This window comes from Rhinopithecus bieti, unplaced genomic scaffold, assembly GCF_001698545.2.
Source record: "Rhinopithecus bieti isolate Rb0 unplaced genomic scaffold, ASM169854v2 scaffold_13352, whole genome shotgun sequence".
In the NCBI taxonomy this organism is placed as follows: Eukaryota; Metazoa; Chordata; class Mammalia; order Primates; family Cercopithecidae; genus Rhinopithecus; species Rhinopithecus bieti.
The window spans coordinates 2,152,943-2,169,149 of record NW_016808026.1 but is presented as its reverse complement, the minus strand read 5'-3'; the positions used below and the strand labels follow the sequence as shown (position 1 = coordinate 2,169,149).

The 16,207-nt window shown below is 33.6% G+C and overlaps 1 protein-coding gene across 4 annotated transcripts in view; it reads right to left on the bottom strand.

Moving 5' to 3' along the window:
- Window positions 1-16,207, bottom strand: part of ZFPM2 (zinc finger protein, FOG family member 2) — a 506,031-nt gene that overhangs the window by 409,185 nt on the left and 80,639 nt on the right. The window contains exon 2 of one of the 4 annotated variants that reach the window (XM_017885195.1): window positions 4,030-4,161. The exons of the other annotated variants lie outside the window; for them this stretch is intronic. The gene's annotated coding sequence lies outside the window, so the exon portion shown is untranslated. The remainder of the gene's footprint in view (window positions 1-4,029; window positions 4,162-16,207) is intronic. 4 annotated transcript variants of the gene reach the window in all.

Genomic DNA, 16,207 nt, shown 5'->3' with positions numbered 1-16,207 from the left:
CAATGACCTATGATGAAAGATCCAAGGAAACCAGTGTCAGAAGTTATAACATAGAAAGCAACCTGTATCTCCATTGCTTCCCCACCCCCAACCTCAAGCCCCAAACTTATTTTTTTGATTCCCTCTTTAAGAGCAAAACTGTGCACTTTATGTTCATTTGTTAGAATTAACTGCCTGGTAAAGAGTACAAGTCTCTTTTACACTGTTGTACAATTTTACCTGAGATTTTAATAAAGATTTAAAGTAATTGAATGCATTTTAATTGAACTGAGATTTTAATAAAGTCTATACTTTTAAAAATCCATCTTAAGAGTGGATTCTGAGAAAAGATTTCATTATATGTGTTTGAGGCTTGAAGAAAATTACATATTTCTCTCCCTGATGAAAGCATAACCCTATTCATAATTAATTGAATTTTTTCTGAAATGAAAAGTGGTTTTCTAATGAAAAAATGTAATTTGTATTTATGTCATACTTTTTCAGTAATAAAAATACAACTCCCTTGGAGAGAATGAGAGTGAGGGGCGCTACATTAATGGACCTATTTTATTGAAAGGAAAGGGAGGGCTGGAGTTGTTCAGACTGATCTGAAGTGGACTACATGGGAATACCACTGGGCTGATTGTGAATTTCTGACTGCCTCTAAAGAATCGAAGTAACCAACTCATTTTAATAAGTAGAAACTGCATTTGCTCCCAAAGAAGTGATGTGGCATTTTACCCAAAGAACACAATTATGGTAATTTGTACTAATTGTCACTCATGGCAGCAGTCTCATCAGACAGGCTAAATACTCAAAGGCTCAGGCAGCCTCTGACTCTCACTTTTTAGATATGTGCTAGGAAATTTCCAGGGCCTAAGGAGCAATCTTATAAATAATTTAAAATAGTACATATACTACAATTTTTATATCTATGTACATAAATAGAAATAAGTATCATATCTAGTGTTTCCCCAAAAAGTAATTGTCAAAGGACTCAATTAATATGACACCTTGGCCTAGACAAAATAATCGGATGGGTTTAAATGAAGGGACATCCAACTGAAAATTTCTTACAGAGTCTCTTCATCCTTTAAAAAATGTGTTTTACCCTTCATTCTTCAAAAGAGCAAATGTCAAGAAAAAAAGGATGCCCTAATTCCACTCTGGTCATATTGTGTTTTATTATACATTCTTGTGTGCTCAAGGTAGAGGGTTAAAAGAACCATGGATTTTGTTTCTGCGCCAACCACATTCAAAAGTCATGCATCTCATATTAGATTTTATCTTATTAACTGTTTCAAGTTTACAATGTATGATCTTTCACCTTTTAGAACAATTATGTCAAAGAGCAAGACAAGCAAAGAATATATAAAATAGTAATAATGTAAAATATTGCAATCTTTAAATCATTTATTTGATAATTTCAAGAGATAAGTTCAATTATTAATGCTAAGTCTAATGAGAACTTAGCATTAATAGATTACATGATTTCATTTATGTATTTCATTTTGTATATATACCATAATACATCCATGTAACAAATTTGTTGTTATAATTAATAGCATATTTCTTTTTTTCAAAAAATGTAATTATAACAACAAATTTGATCAAAAGAAGACATGAGCTATATCATTTGTTTCATGTAGGAGTTTCAAAGTACTTTCTATTTTTTTATTTGTATAATTTAAGGGGTACAAGTGCAGTGTTGTTACATGGATGTATTATGGTATATATACAAAATGAAATACTATTCAAAGCACTTTTTTACATGATCTTTAAAATAATCCAGTGAAGTAAGTATGAGAGTTATGACTATTTTATTTTGCAGATTTGAAAATGAAGTTCAGGAGGTTAGTTAACTAGAATAAGGTTTCCAACTGATAAGTGAAAAAGTTAATGTGAAAATTTAAGATTATTATTATTTTTTGAGAAAGGGTCTGTCTCAGTTGCCCAGGCTGGCATACAGAGGTGCAATCACAGCTTGCTGCAGTTTCAAATTCCTGGGCTTAAGTGACTCTCCCACCTCAGCCTCTGGAGAAGCTGGGACTACAGGCATGAGCCAAGAGATTTTAAAAATACTTTTAATTAATATATTACTATGTAAACCAGTCTTTGGTAGTTATAAATGCATTGCTTCAGAAACAACTTTAAAACTTAGGTAACTTAGAAAATGGTTAATTCCTATTAACATAATTATTTATTCATAGATGCTTAATGATCTAGTCTTTAAAAATTGAAAACTCTCTTGTTGCTCTTCTCAAATTACTGAAAGTCAACCAAAATACTAGACCCCTCCCCAAAGTCAGAAAGATAGTCTTATAGACTTATGAAAAATAAAATAATTACTATTATTTTTATTTACATAATTTATACTCACACTACATCAATATGTAAAGTAACTTTTAATATCAGTTTTAACAGAAATTACAATATATACTTCTTTTGAAATATATACTTCTTTTGGAATATATACTCTGAGTTTACGAATGAAAAGTAAAGCTCCAACAGATATTTTCATACATAAAATATGAAAAATAGAAAAAGAAATTCTTTTTTTTCTGAATGCTCTTCAATTATAAAAGCCTGTATATAATAAAAAGAATGTATACATATTATACATGTTTAATTAACAGTAATATATAGCTTTCCTTTTACAAAATGAAATTCTAGGCATACGTACTTTTTTAGAAGAGGATTAACTAAGAATGATATGTAATGAATAATTATTTACAATATTCAATGACAAATTGGCTTCAATAGTATGATATCAATTTAAATTTAATCACTGTATTAAAAATATATTGAAATGCTCATGGGAAAATTTGAAAGAAAAATGTACACACAAAGCATTTATTTATTTTTAAATCTCAAAGTCATGTTACAGTAATTTAATATGTACACAGATACATATGTATATTTATATATACATAATCTTTTATTTATCAAAGTTTTTGATAAGATCTTAGTATTATATATTTCAGGGTTGTTTTATTTTACATGTTGGCTCTTCCTTTGCAATTCCAAGCACGGAATTAAAAAGAAGCACCCACATGTTTAAAATGAATTATCAAAATTCAAATAAAAGGTGAAAATCACTAAACTCATTTGTTCAAAATTTTTTGAACATGAGATCTCATTGTCTATATTTAAAACAGACCATAGGAAGGTCATTTGGTGACCAACTTGTATTTCTTCCAAAGCAAGTGTCAGCTTTATATAATTTACTGTATTTTAAAATGTGAAATAACTAACCATTTCTTTAGCTATGCCATCAAATCAGGCTCTGGTAAAAAGGTTTCTTTTAAAATGCATAGTATTTATGGTTTAAGATCAGATCTCACTCTACTGTCTATATTGCATGTTTCTTTAACAGGAAAACCTTACAGATAATCGGTAGCCATAAACTAACATTTTAAAAGGGTAAGAGACACTTGAAGCACAAGTACAATTAATAGCACCAATGAAGGAGGGAATGAAGGAACCTCCTGTGTATGGATTAGTGGGCACAGAAGTCCACTTCAGAAAAATCACCACACATAATTTGACACAAATAATAATATATACTCAGAAAAGGCTCACGACTGAGCTCCATGTGCCCTCATGGAGAAAATTACTTCTGATTGAGGCCACTTGGCAGGCAAGTGTGAGGAAATCTGAATTTCAGCTCTTCAATTGCTTCTGATTTATAGATATTCAAACACACTCACCAGAATTAATAGTCTCAATGTTTATAAATATGAATATTTACCTCATTAAAAAATACTAGTGATTAGTTTTACATCCTCAAGCTATGAACACCGTGGTGCTATATGTTAGGCCCATAACGCTGTTCATTGTCTCTCAGAATAAATGAGGAAGCATCCTCTCATATTCTATACTGGTTGAATAATGGGAATAACTGGGAAATTCTGGTGAGTGCAAAGTAGTACTTCCATTTTCAGAGAAGAGAGGCAATTGTGTGCCCAGGACCATTTGAATTGGCCACAGCTACCTTTGCCCTCTGGAGAGAAAGCAGAAGATAAGAAGGGAAGTGTAGATTCACCACACCTGATGATGCGGATGCACAGCCCCATGTACAGTGAAGCTTTTCATCTAGGCAGTACCAACAGCTGCACTGTGCAAGCTGGGCCTAAGGTGGGTATATCGGACGATTTTTCATTTGGTGGTTGTTTCAATGATCTGCAATTTGTAAATGACAAATGAGATATCAAAGATTAAATAGTCTAACCCTATACACTGGTAACGTAATAGCTGAATAAAATGAAATTTTAAAAAGTGGATTTGCATGGTTAGGAAGCAGTTAAAGGAGCACTTAGTCCCCCAGATAAATGAATTTATAAGAAAATTATTGCTACAATTTCAGGGGGTTAAAGAAATCTCTGAAATGCATCCATAGCCACTGGAGCAAGAGCTAGAAGGTGACAAAGAAAATTTGAAAACAAAAAAATAAAGAGGATGAGAAAATATATAGGCATTCTGAGGAATAAGGATGAAAATGATGCAAAATAAGCAAAACAATGAGGAAATGCAAGAAATGATAAAGAACAACATAGTAAATATTAAATCAAATACATGCATCTTTCAACATACATTGTCTCAATAATAACTTTCTACTTTGGTAGCCTACTATAAATGGAACAACAACCCTCACCTAAATGCCAGATTGTCTTTGTTCAGATAACTTCAAAGCACTTCAGAATAAGAAGCATCTAAGAATGAAATTAAGTTCTACAAAAATTAATATACATTGTCATGTATTAACAGGGGAAAGAAATGCCAACTTCTATGGTTCTGATATAATATCCCACAAAAGGGATCTTTCCTCTTAAACAGTTATTGGCATTAATGTATTATACATTACTTTAGCTTGGTATTGCATGCCTTTTGATTAAAACAAGACACTCTGTCATTATGGAACTACAGAAAGCATTCAGTCTCCTCTTCATGCATTAATATTCTAAGCATTCTAGAAGCTGCACAAGACTAGCCACCTAGCAAAATGAGATTGTTTCAGAATACTGGGCAGCCTTGATTGCAACTGACAGGTGGGATGAAAGTCACATTAAAATATTATCATTCCCAATAATTAAAATAATCCATCACAGTGTGCATAGAAATTCCACTAGGTGAGTTTGCCCCTGAAAGCACACAAATATTTCCAAACCTTTTTATTCCAGAGCTTCCCAATGTATCCCATTTTGGATCATTTTAATATCAGATAGCATTATTAATATTAAAAATTAAAATTTCCATCACAAACTTTATGTCATTTTACTTGTGCACAGAACAAAGAATCTATGTCAATGGAATACATTTCTCAAAATCTTAATCAATGAATGAAAATGAAAATGGTGGTGTTGTCCCAAGTTGCCAGCTCCTGTTTTATGCTCTTTTAAACTCTTTTGCAAAAGATCCACTCACACAAAGGAATGAGCAGACAAATAAAGATCTCTAATGTATATAAGACAAAAGGAACCTCCAAATCACACAGTGGAAGAAACATACATATGTATTTCTTTAAACACGATATGACATCACAAGTGAGCCACATTTGTCAAATGATGTTACCTTTCGAAATATAAATATAAAAAAGGGATAAACAAATTCTGGTTCACGTTTAATATATAATATATTTAATATATAAATACACAAATATATCAAAACTCAACATAGGTATACTCTATTTTAGTTGATAGGTAAAAGGAGTTAAAATATAACTTTTCATTTTAAACTTGTTACATTTTCTATGTGATGAAAACAAAGCAGTGGACTGACACTAAAATTGGATGTCTCCTTGCCTAATAATCTGTATTCTTGACTTGTATTTCTGTTAATTTCAGCATAACATTCACAAAATACAAAATATAAAGCTCTTCTAAAAGGAAAAATTTAGTATGATATGTTCTGTACATACATGTCCTGTTTGTTCAATTAGTAATGGGAATAACCGAACTCTAAATTAAAAAGCTAAATCCCAGGAAAATGTTCCCCTCCTCTCTTAATTATTCAGTAGGAACGTTTCTAGCTTGAAAGTACTAATATGTTTTTACTAATTTTATCTGGGGCATATCTTGTGGCTCTCAGTAGTTCCTCTCTTAGAGTTCTCAACTGCTACACACAGACTTTCTTATGAATCATTACCCTGTAGGCACACTTCAAAATGCTTCTCACTCGGTTCCTATTACATTTGTCTCATGCATATCCCACAGAGCCATTTAATGAGAAGGGGCAGAGAAGAGGGACACTCTTTGGACAGTGCAAACTCATACTAACTCATGTAATTGAGCTTAACAGCAAGAATAAAATCTTATTTCTGTAGTCTAAGAAAATACTATTTTAAACGAGCAAGTTCTTCCTGCAGTCACTCACTTTTAACAATAGTTGCATCAGGGGATCTAGTAGGAAGGAAACATTTTTATTAATTTTTCTCTTATCTGCCAGAAGAATGTTGATTTTTTTCATTTACATTTGTTGCCTGCAGGTAGCAGACCAGAGAATCATATGGTAGAAATTCTTCTTTTTGATTAATTTCTTTCCATGTGTTATGTTATTTCTTATATATAATTGATTTTGGGCTTTTGCTCATAGCTGTACATCTTTTTTATATCTGTACCAACTGCTGTCCTTCAATCACGAAAGTTGAAGGAAATTACCTGAATTTCGTTAAGTTTATTAAAAACGAGATCTGTGAATATTTAAATTGAGTTTTGAAATGTTAATGCAAAAAAAAGATATTAGAGAATTTTTAATGGAGAATTCAATTTGACCACACACCATTGTAAAATGAAGGGGAAGGGGTCAGGTCTTATTCAAATTGTTTCTTTAGGGAGAAAAAATGTACTCTTTAATCTTATAAAAATGGAGTAATATTCTTTGCTACAAAGTCTTTGGCCATTTTATAGATGGTGGTATTAACAGTTTTTGTATATAAACTTGAAAACAATTTAAATTATGTAAATGTTATTGCCCCTGAAATGCCTTGCTTTGAGAACCTTCAAATTAACTGAATGATGCTAACAAGAAAATAATTTTTCTTAGAACATGCACAAGCCTTGCAAGCAGTGACTAATCCTACATAGTAGACTAAACGCCGATATCACAGGAAAAATAAAGTCAGGGGAAGAAATACAGGCAAATTTGAACTAGAATCTCTAATGACTAATTTACTCTCAGGAAGTAACTCAGGCATTGAGAAAATTCAGTTCATTAGTACATGCCTTGTGCATTGACCCAGGAAGTTAGTGACAGAGATGGCATTGAAATTCAAATATTTTGTAATCAGGTCTCAGTTCAGAGTCCTATAAAGTTATCTCAGTCTATTGAAGATGGTAACCCTATTAAGAAAAAATATAAAAGTATATTCATTACCAAAATGATGTATTTTTATATGATTGAGATACATTTCAATAACAAAAAGCCCCTAATAGAAAGTAAGTACAAAAGATGAAAGGCATTATATATTAGCTTATTCTCTTTACTTTATGAGAGTTTCATGTATTTATTTATTCATTAACTTATTCATTATCCACTTAACTAATATTTACTGAGGGTGCTAAACATGGCAGGCACTGTGACTAGCACTGAGATCACAACAGTGTCTAAGATGAGATGGCCCCAGCCCAAAGTGAGTGGATAATCCAGTTAAGGAGACAAACTTTATATTCACAAGATATGAGACTGGTGGCAGGATGGGCAGGAAAGGCTTCTCATATAATACCCTAGATTCCAGCTATCTGTCCATTTTTCTCACTTCCTCTGTTATAATTCTATCTTACCCACATTTGTAACTGAAAGCAGCAAGAATGGTGCCTTGCATTTAGCCAAGGCACTTAATATTTACTAAAATAAGGATTTTTCAGTTGAAGTTAATTGTGATAAAGTTGGAGACCAAATCGAAGTGAGAGAATACTGGGCAAATTAAAAAAAAAAAAATCTAGACACACAGTGTCAAATTATTATTATTTTTACTCTTGTTGGAGAAACTTTATCCCACTGGACAGTGTGAAATCCATGGTCCTTTCCTGGTTATTCAGTGTACTCTCAGCCTGCTAGAAGTCAGCTTGAAGATGTGGAATAAGACAAGCAGCAATTTTTTTTCCCCAAAGTGAGAACTGCTACCACAACAAAAACATGAAAAGCATGGATGTAGGATGTCAGATTTTTTTAAAAAAGCACTTATGAGTAAGAAAGGAAAGGATCTGAACCTATACACAGAACTCCTTATATATATTATGTGGCATAAATGAATTAATCAAAATCTATAACTTTATAGACTTCGACAAGATACCACATATACATATTCTTTAGAAATTTCAAAGCACCATAAAAATATAGTTACTATTCTTATCTAACAAACTGAATTCTGCAAAACTACCAAATACGTTTACAACAAAAATTAGTAGATAACACCCTATATGTTTATGTAACAAAGTTAAGCCAGTACAACTAAAAGAGAAGTGATTTCTATTTTAAAACAGGTATAAAAGAATTTTAAAATGGGGCACACAGTCTTTTAACTCCAGAATGGATTTATATTTCCTTCTCTTGCTAGAGCGAATCAGACAATGTACAGGTTAAATTAAAACAACAACAAAAGCAGTAGTCAAACAACACTAAAAAATGGGCTTTGGCAACCAAGTTTCTTAAACCGTTTCACAGGGCAAAGATGAATTAAGAGTGGTCCTTAAAAACATTCAGCATACGTTTCTTTGTTTCATGTGTAACAACACAGCTACATGAAGGAAATGAAGACAAGACAATCAATTCACTACAAAGACGTGAGGAGGAAACATTTAATTAGAGAAGAAAATCAACAAAAAATTTTGCATCAGGTTTTAGTCACTGCATATGCAAACTTTTTTTCTTCTAAATTAATAAAATTTGTATCTAGCCCACATTTCAATAAGTAGGTCAATTTCTCTTTTATAATTCTCCATTTTAGAACACCGATTCTGATTCTGCCCTATTAAAGCGATTCTTTTCCTATTCAATTAATTATTGATAAAACATTCCAAAAAGAAATTTTAATAAAACAACTGCTTCCAAAATGATGCCTGGCTTCGTTGACTGATAACAAGCAGTTGATCAGCCCACAGGGTTTTCCAAGTTTGGTACCTGGACCAGCAGCATTAGCGTCACCTTGTAACTTGTTAGAAAGGCAAATTAGAAACGGACTCTACTCCAGATCTACCAGTTTCAGAAACTCTGTGGGGTGGGGCCATCAATCTGTGTTTTAACAAATCCTGTAGGTGATTCTGATGTATGCTCAAGTTTGGGAACAACCATGCTGGAATACAAATGCTATCCCAAAGTCACTTCATAATAGTATAAATTCTATTTATTACACTTGTCATTTAATACAAAGAGTACAATAATTTACAGTTTATACAGACTCCTTTCCTCAATTATGGATAGACACTTTGTGTACTGCAACTGATGATCTGTAATCAACCTGCCTTCCACCTGGACAAATCCTGGTAAGTAACAGGTTAGGTTTACTCATTTAGTGCTGGTTAATTGTTCTTCCAAATGATGTCAGAGAGTCCAGCAAATGCTCAAATAACAACATTCTTTCAGATGATTCAGGGATAGAATAGACCTGTAGCCACTTCAGGCTGATCCCGAATGTTACTTCTACATATCTGCCAAGAGTCCTGGATAATGCAAACAATTGACCAGGATGTTGTTTTACTAAAGAATCTTCCACTGTGTGGCTATGACATGAGAACAAAGCTAGGGGACGGCATGTCAGTTTTTAAAAATTATGGCACGCTGCTTGAGTCTTTTGAAGAGCAAGGCCTTCCAACAGCAAAAGAGTTCTCTTCATCCCCTCTTTTGAGGGCCTAACTTCCTGAGACATGAGCAAGGGTACTCTGTCCAACCAGGCAAAGTTGGCTAATCAATGACAATCAGATTGAGGGGACAGGTCCTGGCCAGATCACCCACACGTTCCACTGCTCAGCATTCCTCACTCTAATACCTTATTATAATCAGGTTCATGAACCTGATTATGTGTAGTCTGTGGGATTTTACGGGACAGCAACATAGACAGTCTTCATTGTTAACCCACATATGCAGCTAACAAAACGACATGTCTTAGCACCACCACCACGTTGAACCAAATAGTCAAAATAAGGGCAACGACAGAAATCTGTTCCATTTTTCACAAATAGGTGTGGCCTCCTACTCCTGGAACATCACCAATTTGGCCCTCCTTGTGGGTTTGACACAGTAAATAATGATGAATATTCTCTCTAAGCCTGTACGGTCCTGCACACTTGTTCTCTGCACAGCCAGAAAAAAAAAATCCTCACACAAAACAAAGCATTGTTGTAGATCCCCTATATGGGTTGGAATACAAACTTTATACGAATTTGCTAATTTCACAGGTGTATGTGTAATTTTCCAAATTTCCATTCTGGCAGATCTCTTTCATCTTTAGGGGATGAAGAAAACCTCCGACAGATCTCAAGTTGCAAAACCCTGACAAGACAAAGGGAGCCATGTGAACGGAGGGGAAAACAAAATCAACATGTTCAATCCGCTCTAATTATAATATGCCCTGGGACACATATCAACACAGGACTTTATTACAAGTGTTCTATGTTGTCATTAAACCACCATAAAGCTACCTCGATTCAGTACCAGTGAACATCTCAAGAGGCTCCCAAAAGCACTTCCCTATAAAACATATCTTCAAAAAGACTTTTACTTTATACTAGCACATTAAAAGAGTGTCTAAAGACACAGAGGCACTCAATATAGCTATATTTTTAAGAAGAACACTTACTCTCTGGAGAATTAGGAGAGCGGGTAGGGTGTCAGTGATAACAAAACTGGCTTGCCCATCCTGCTCCAGCAATTGCAACCTGGAGGAAGCATCTAAGGGTTATCTTAAAAAGAAAATATCCCCTGCCTTTGGCAACAAAGCCTACAATAGAATAAAAGCAAGCATCTTTACAGGCAGAAGTTATAGGGTAAGCCAAAAGGTGGAGAGCTCACATAAATGAACTCTCCTCTGGCAGCTCGCAGTCCTCCAATACTTGTATCATAAACTCTGCTCCAGCCTCCCTGAGACACACCTATGCACTCCTGATATAAGCATCTATATGGCATCATATGCAGGAAGAAAACCAGGCTTAGTAGCTTCTTTTCCAATTAAATGGAATTTCATTTTCTCCCTTCAAGGGTAAGAGTCAAAATGCATTTACCAAATCTGTTGAAGGGGATAAGTTGTAAAGTTCTTATTTCAATGTTAATTTAATAGCTTCCACTTAATGAAGACCCAGAAAGGATCTCATCAGCAGCTACTTAACCAATAGCCCTCTCTTACTTGAACCGAAAAAAATGCACATCCCTTTCCTCAAGATAATTCCAGAATGTTAGATTTGTCAGGATTTACTTAACTTTCAGTGCATTGGCAACAAGTATGGAGGATTTCGCACCTTCCTGGACATTGAATTCATGTTGCTCTTAAGTCTGTGGTTTCTAAGACCTCAGAGATGGACAAATACATTTAACTGGAACACATCTATGAAAAAACATTTTCCTATTTTCAAATAGTTGCCTTAAACATGAATTAATGCTTTTCTTTAGTTTGCTTTTGGTTTGTTTCTGTTACTGTTCTTTGTTGTAATTTTGGTTTGCTATTGAGCCACTACTAACTACAACCAGCACAGTGTAAATAGCGTGAAGTAAAATATATTGGTTTTCATGTGTGAATAATCTTTTTCTAGTTCAGTTATTATTTCCCTACTGTTTAAAAAATCATTCTTTCACCACCCATCCCCTGTTTTGATACACTTAAAATATTTTACTCTTAGCTTATAAAAATATAAACAAGTAAATCCTATCAGCAAATGCAAAAAAACAAATTAAAGCATTTAATCTGATTCCCACCCCACAACCCCCACCTGTGGCCCTCTGCTTTCTGATAGCAAAAAGGAAGGAAATACTCATTCACCCGTTGCCTAGCAGCACACCACACCACACCACCTTCCTCATTCCAGCATTCTATCTTAGAGTCAGGCTAACATTTGGCTCAAGCCTCAAAAATGTAAGGAAGAGTTTTATGAAAACGTACTTAGGTTCCATCTGCATTTTTAGAAAAATATTATGGTGCCTACCACTGGCTCTGCCATTCACTACTTTATCCCTAGTTGTATCCTCCAGGCCTCCCCTATGTACATTAACTTTATAGTGTATAATATATTCATGCCAAAAGTTTGATAAAAATGTAGGCTTTCAAGCACCACTCTCAAAAATTTAGCAGCTCTAGGATAGGACCCAGGAATCATCACTTTCAGTCTGCCATCCAGGTTATTCTAAGACAGACCCCACATTGGGACACACCGATTTGTTTTCCAAACCTGGGAAGGGTCAAGTGAAGCAGATCTGAGTTATGACCCTCCTTCAAGAGTGTGAGGGACACAATAAGAGTGCACCATTATCTCACATCAGCAAATCCCTGAGGTCATTTTGTTCCCTCTATATTTTAGGTCTACTTTGCTCAGGAACACCCTTGTCCTACCTGGGGTTCTGGCATATCCCCCAATACAAAACCTGACTCAGTAATTCTATAGCATTATTTCCTATGAATCCTTGTTTCCACCAGTGAACAGACATATGATATCAATTTGACTATTTATTTTACTCATTGCACTTGCCAATTATTCATGTGTCATATGGAGATTTGGCTTATGAAGAAATTGTGGGGGAATTCCACTTCATCATGCTTCCCAGAGCCCTTGGAGGGTTAACTGTGGCACAAATGAGGTAGCTCTAAATTAGGTTCTGGAAATCATTACCTGTATTTTGGATTTGTTTTACTATATAATAAGTGGCCTGTTATTGGGAGTTACAGTGGAAGGACAGGAATATCTGATGTTTTTATGAGCTGTTAATGAGTTCAGGATCTAAAATATTCTCAAGAAATCTACCAGGATTCCACACACAGCTACTGAACCTTTCACAAACTTTTGAAAGGCAATATGTGAAGTGGAGAATAAAGTTCAAAGTGTATGTGTATCTATGTTGGGGAAAGTTGCAAAATTGAGAAAGAAGTTCCTTCACTGAGGAGGTTAGAGTTAGTTTGACTATTTAACATGACTCAAAGTGAGCTGAGTTTTCTTAAATTTGGTAAAAGTACTTAAGAACTGCACAGATTGAAAAAAAAAAATCAACAAGGAAAAATTTGGATTCATACTGTGCTGAGTTAAAATTTAAAAAAGCAACCCCTCCTTTACAGTAACATCTTGTATATCCAGGATCATCAAGTAATAAGATGTCAAATAGGATGTGGCAGATCACTAACTCCATCATTAAATCTCAAATAAATTAAAACAAAGAGGGAAAAAGAGGAATGAATCTGTTCCAATGAAAAAATTCTAAAATAGGTTAGATAATAAATTCTATTTTCCACAATATATAGTGGTACACTTCCAGTATGTTCCAGCGGATGAAGCTGCAAAGCCACTCCCTTAAAAAATCCTCCTGGAACTGGCTGAAGAAAAAATACTGCACACAGAAGATGAAAGAGCATACATATTCTCAGTTCTGGAAATAAGCAACTTGTCCTTCAGCTTCTTAAATCATTTCGATATCTCCTTTAAACTGTTTCGTTTTTGACTACCTGCAGTAAGAACCTAGGGCCTAGGGCCAAATCTACATTATTTTTTTTAACACCAATAATCATCAAAGTTTCTTAGCATGACTAGCTTTCCAAGTGTATGGCAATTTTGTTCTGTTTGCAATGCCGGGGAGATCATAAATATTACCAGGGACTATCAGTAAGGAGAAAATAGCATGAACTGACTATCTATCTGTGCCTGGCCAGGAATCATGCTAGACACTGCACACTGCGTCATCCTAACTTTACCATTTCATCTCCAAGGAGGAGAAATAACCAGCAACCAAGACAAAGCTGAAGGAAATCACAAAAATCCTAAAGTTGGTTAATCCTCTGCTGTAGAGCCAGGCTATATATCTGTAAAAATGTATATGCTAAGTGAACCTAGGAGTTGAGAGTTCCAGCTGGAGGAAAAGTGTGGAACATAGGACAAACAACATGCTAATGACTGAAAAAAAAAGTCTCAACTTTCTTCTCCTTAAAATAATTACTATATAAAATGATTTTTTAAAATTAACTTCATGTTTTCAGTAAGATTTTGGAGGCATTCTTTCAAATAAACGAAATATAAGAAAAGAAGCACTACAATAAAATCACAATAGTCCAAATAAAAAGTATAATGATAGACAATATATAGCACATTTGATAATGCAGAAAAATCAAATTAGTGATGCTGATGACAAATGATGACAAACAGCATGAGAATGCAGAAAATCATAACAACAGATTAAAAAGATGAGAGGTGGTAAAGAAAAACCAGGGAAGATGAGTTAATAGAGCTGAACCCACTAATAATACATAATCCTACATTTAAGTAAATGGAAAATGGTGAATTAGCAGTAGGTATAACACTAAGGATTTACACATAATTATGAATTTCCAGGCCTGAAGAAAGCCCCCATATTTGAGATTAAGGGAAACAAACAAAATCAACACTAAGTTTATCTGTTTTATATTTTTGAATAGCAAGAGTAAAGAATCGTCTTTCTATCCCCCAGTCTACCTTTCTATCCTCAAAACCAGCACTCTACCAAAACAGATCACCTGCAAAGAAAAAAATAAAGGACAACAAAAGAAATGAAAGCTAGCATAACTTTGCAAGGGAAAGGCTATGAAAGAACATGATATTCAGTTAACTCTGAAATCTATGTATAATGTTGACCAAAACAGTCTCCAATCTTCTGGTTCTCAGAAACTACATCATAAGGTATAATTTCTATAGACTTTATTAAAAGATGTTCTCTCAAGAGTGATAAATAATTAGCCATTAAGAATGGCAAAACTGTGCTTAAAAAGTAATTTGTAGGGACCACAAACTAGCTAAAGATAAAAGGATAATTTTTTATAAATGTCAAATTACAAATAAAAGTTTGATTTTGATGAGTCTAAATGCTTGTCGGGACTAATTTAACAAAATAAAATATTAGACAATACATATTAAAAGAGGAACTAAATTTTACCAACGTTAGTAAACACAGATTAGATTAATAGAGAATAAGGAAGTGGTGCTGAAAGGAAGCCAAAGCATCCCACTTTTATTCCTCTCTAAAGAGGGGTTAAATTATTTTGATTTTGATAATTAGATAAAAATAAATTTTTAAAACCAATTGGGCAATATTTTCAGATACCATTGAATAGGATTCCTGTCTTCCACATGTTTAAATACACTAAAACAATAATTAATAATACATTCAATAAAGGCAAAATTAAAGTATAATCATAAGGAACACTAAAATAAAATGCAATATTTAAGAGGATGAACAAAATACATTTAATCGAACAAATCAAAGAGAATAAAAAAGCATATTAATTGTTTACTTGATAAACATCTTAACATGTTAAAGATGCTTCCAAATGAAACAATAGGCAAGATTTTACGAGTCGACATAAAAGGAAAATATAGAAAGGTTGACAATATTGCTATCACATAAGATTTAATAAATTAGCAAATGAATATTATAGTACTTTGGTTAAAATACACCAACAGCAATACTATACTGAGTGGAGAATATTAACAAATTATTATTACAATGCCATATTGAGGAAACAAAAAATAAGGATATAAACAATTTGAACACAATTCATCATTAACACCTACATCACAAAATTAGGTGTTATCACACTGTTTCCTAAAAACAGGGAATAAATCTTTACAAGATTCCATAAACTACTTACAAACACTGATGAAATAACAGGAATTTCAAAGCTTAATAGTTTCTAAAAATCAAATGTTATTACAATGCAGTGTAACTGGAAATTAAATATAATTTTAAAATCAAATTTTCTTTAAAACAACTTTTAAAAAAGTGTAAGTACCCCTTTTATAAAAGTGTAAGTGACATGGTTTTGAGAGTTTGGGGTTCAAATACTAGCTTCCCCTATTACCAGTTTTCTAACTTCAGAGGACCTAGGAAACACATCAAAACAACTGGTAAAACTCCAAAGTAAAACAAGTAAGATGACCTGAAGGCAAATGATGAAATGCACCTGGCAGATCATGGTAAGAACCTATAGAATCATCTTAAGGTCTCAGAGTGCCTCAGAGCAGGATGGCCCTGAGATTATCTAGAAAAAGTAGGGGAAATCTTAAAATCTTTT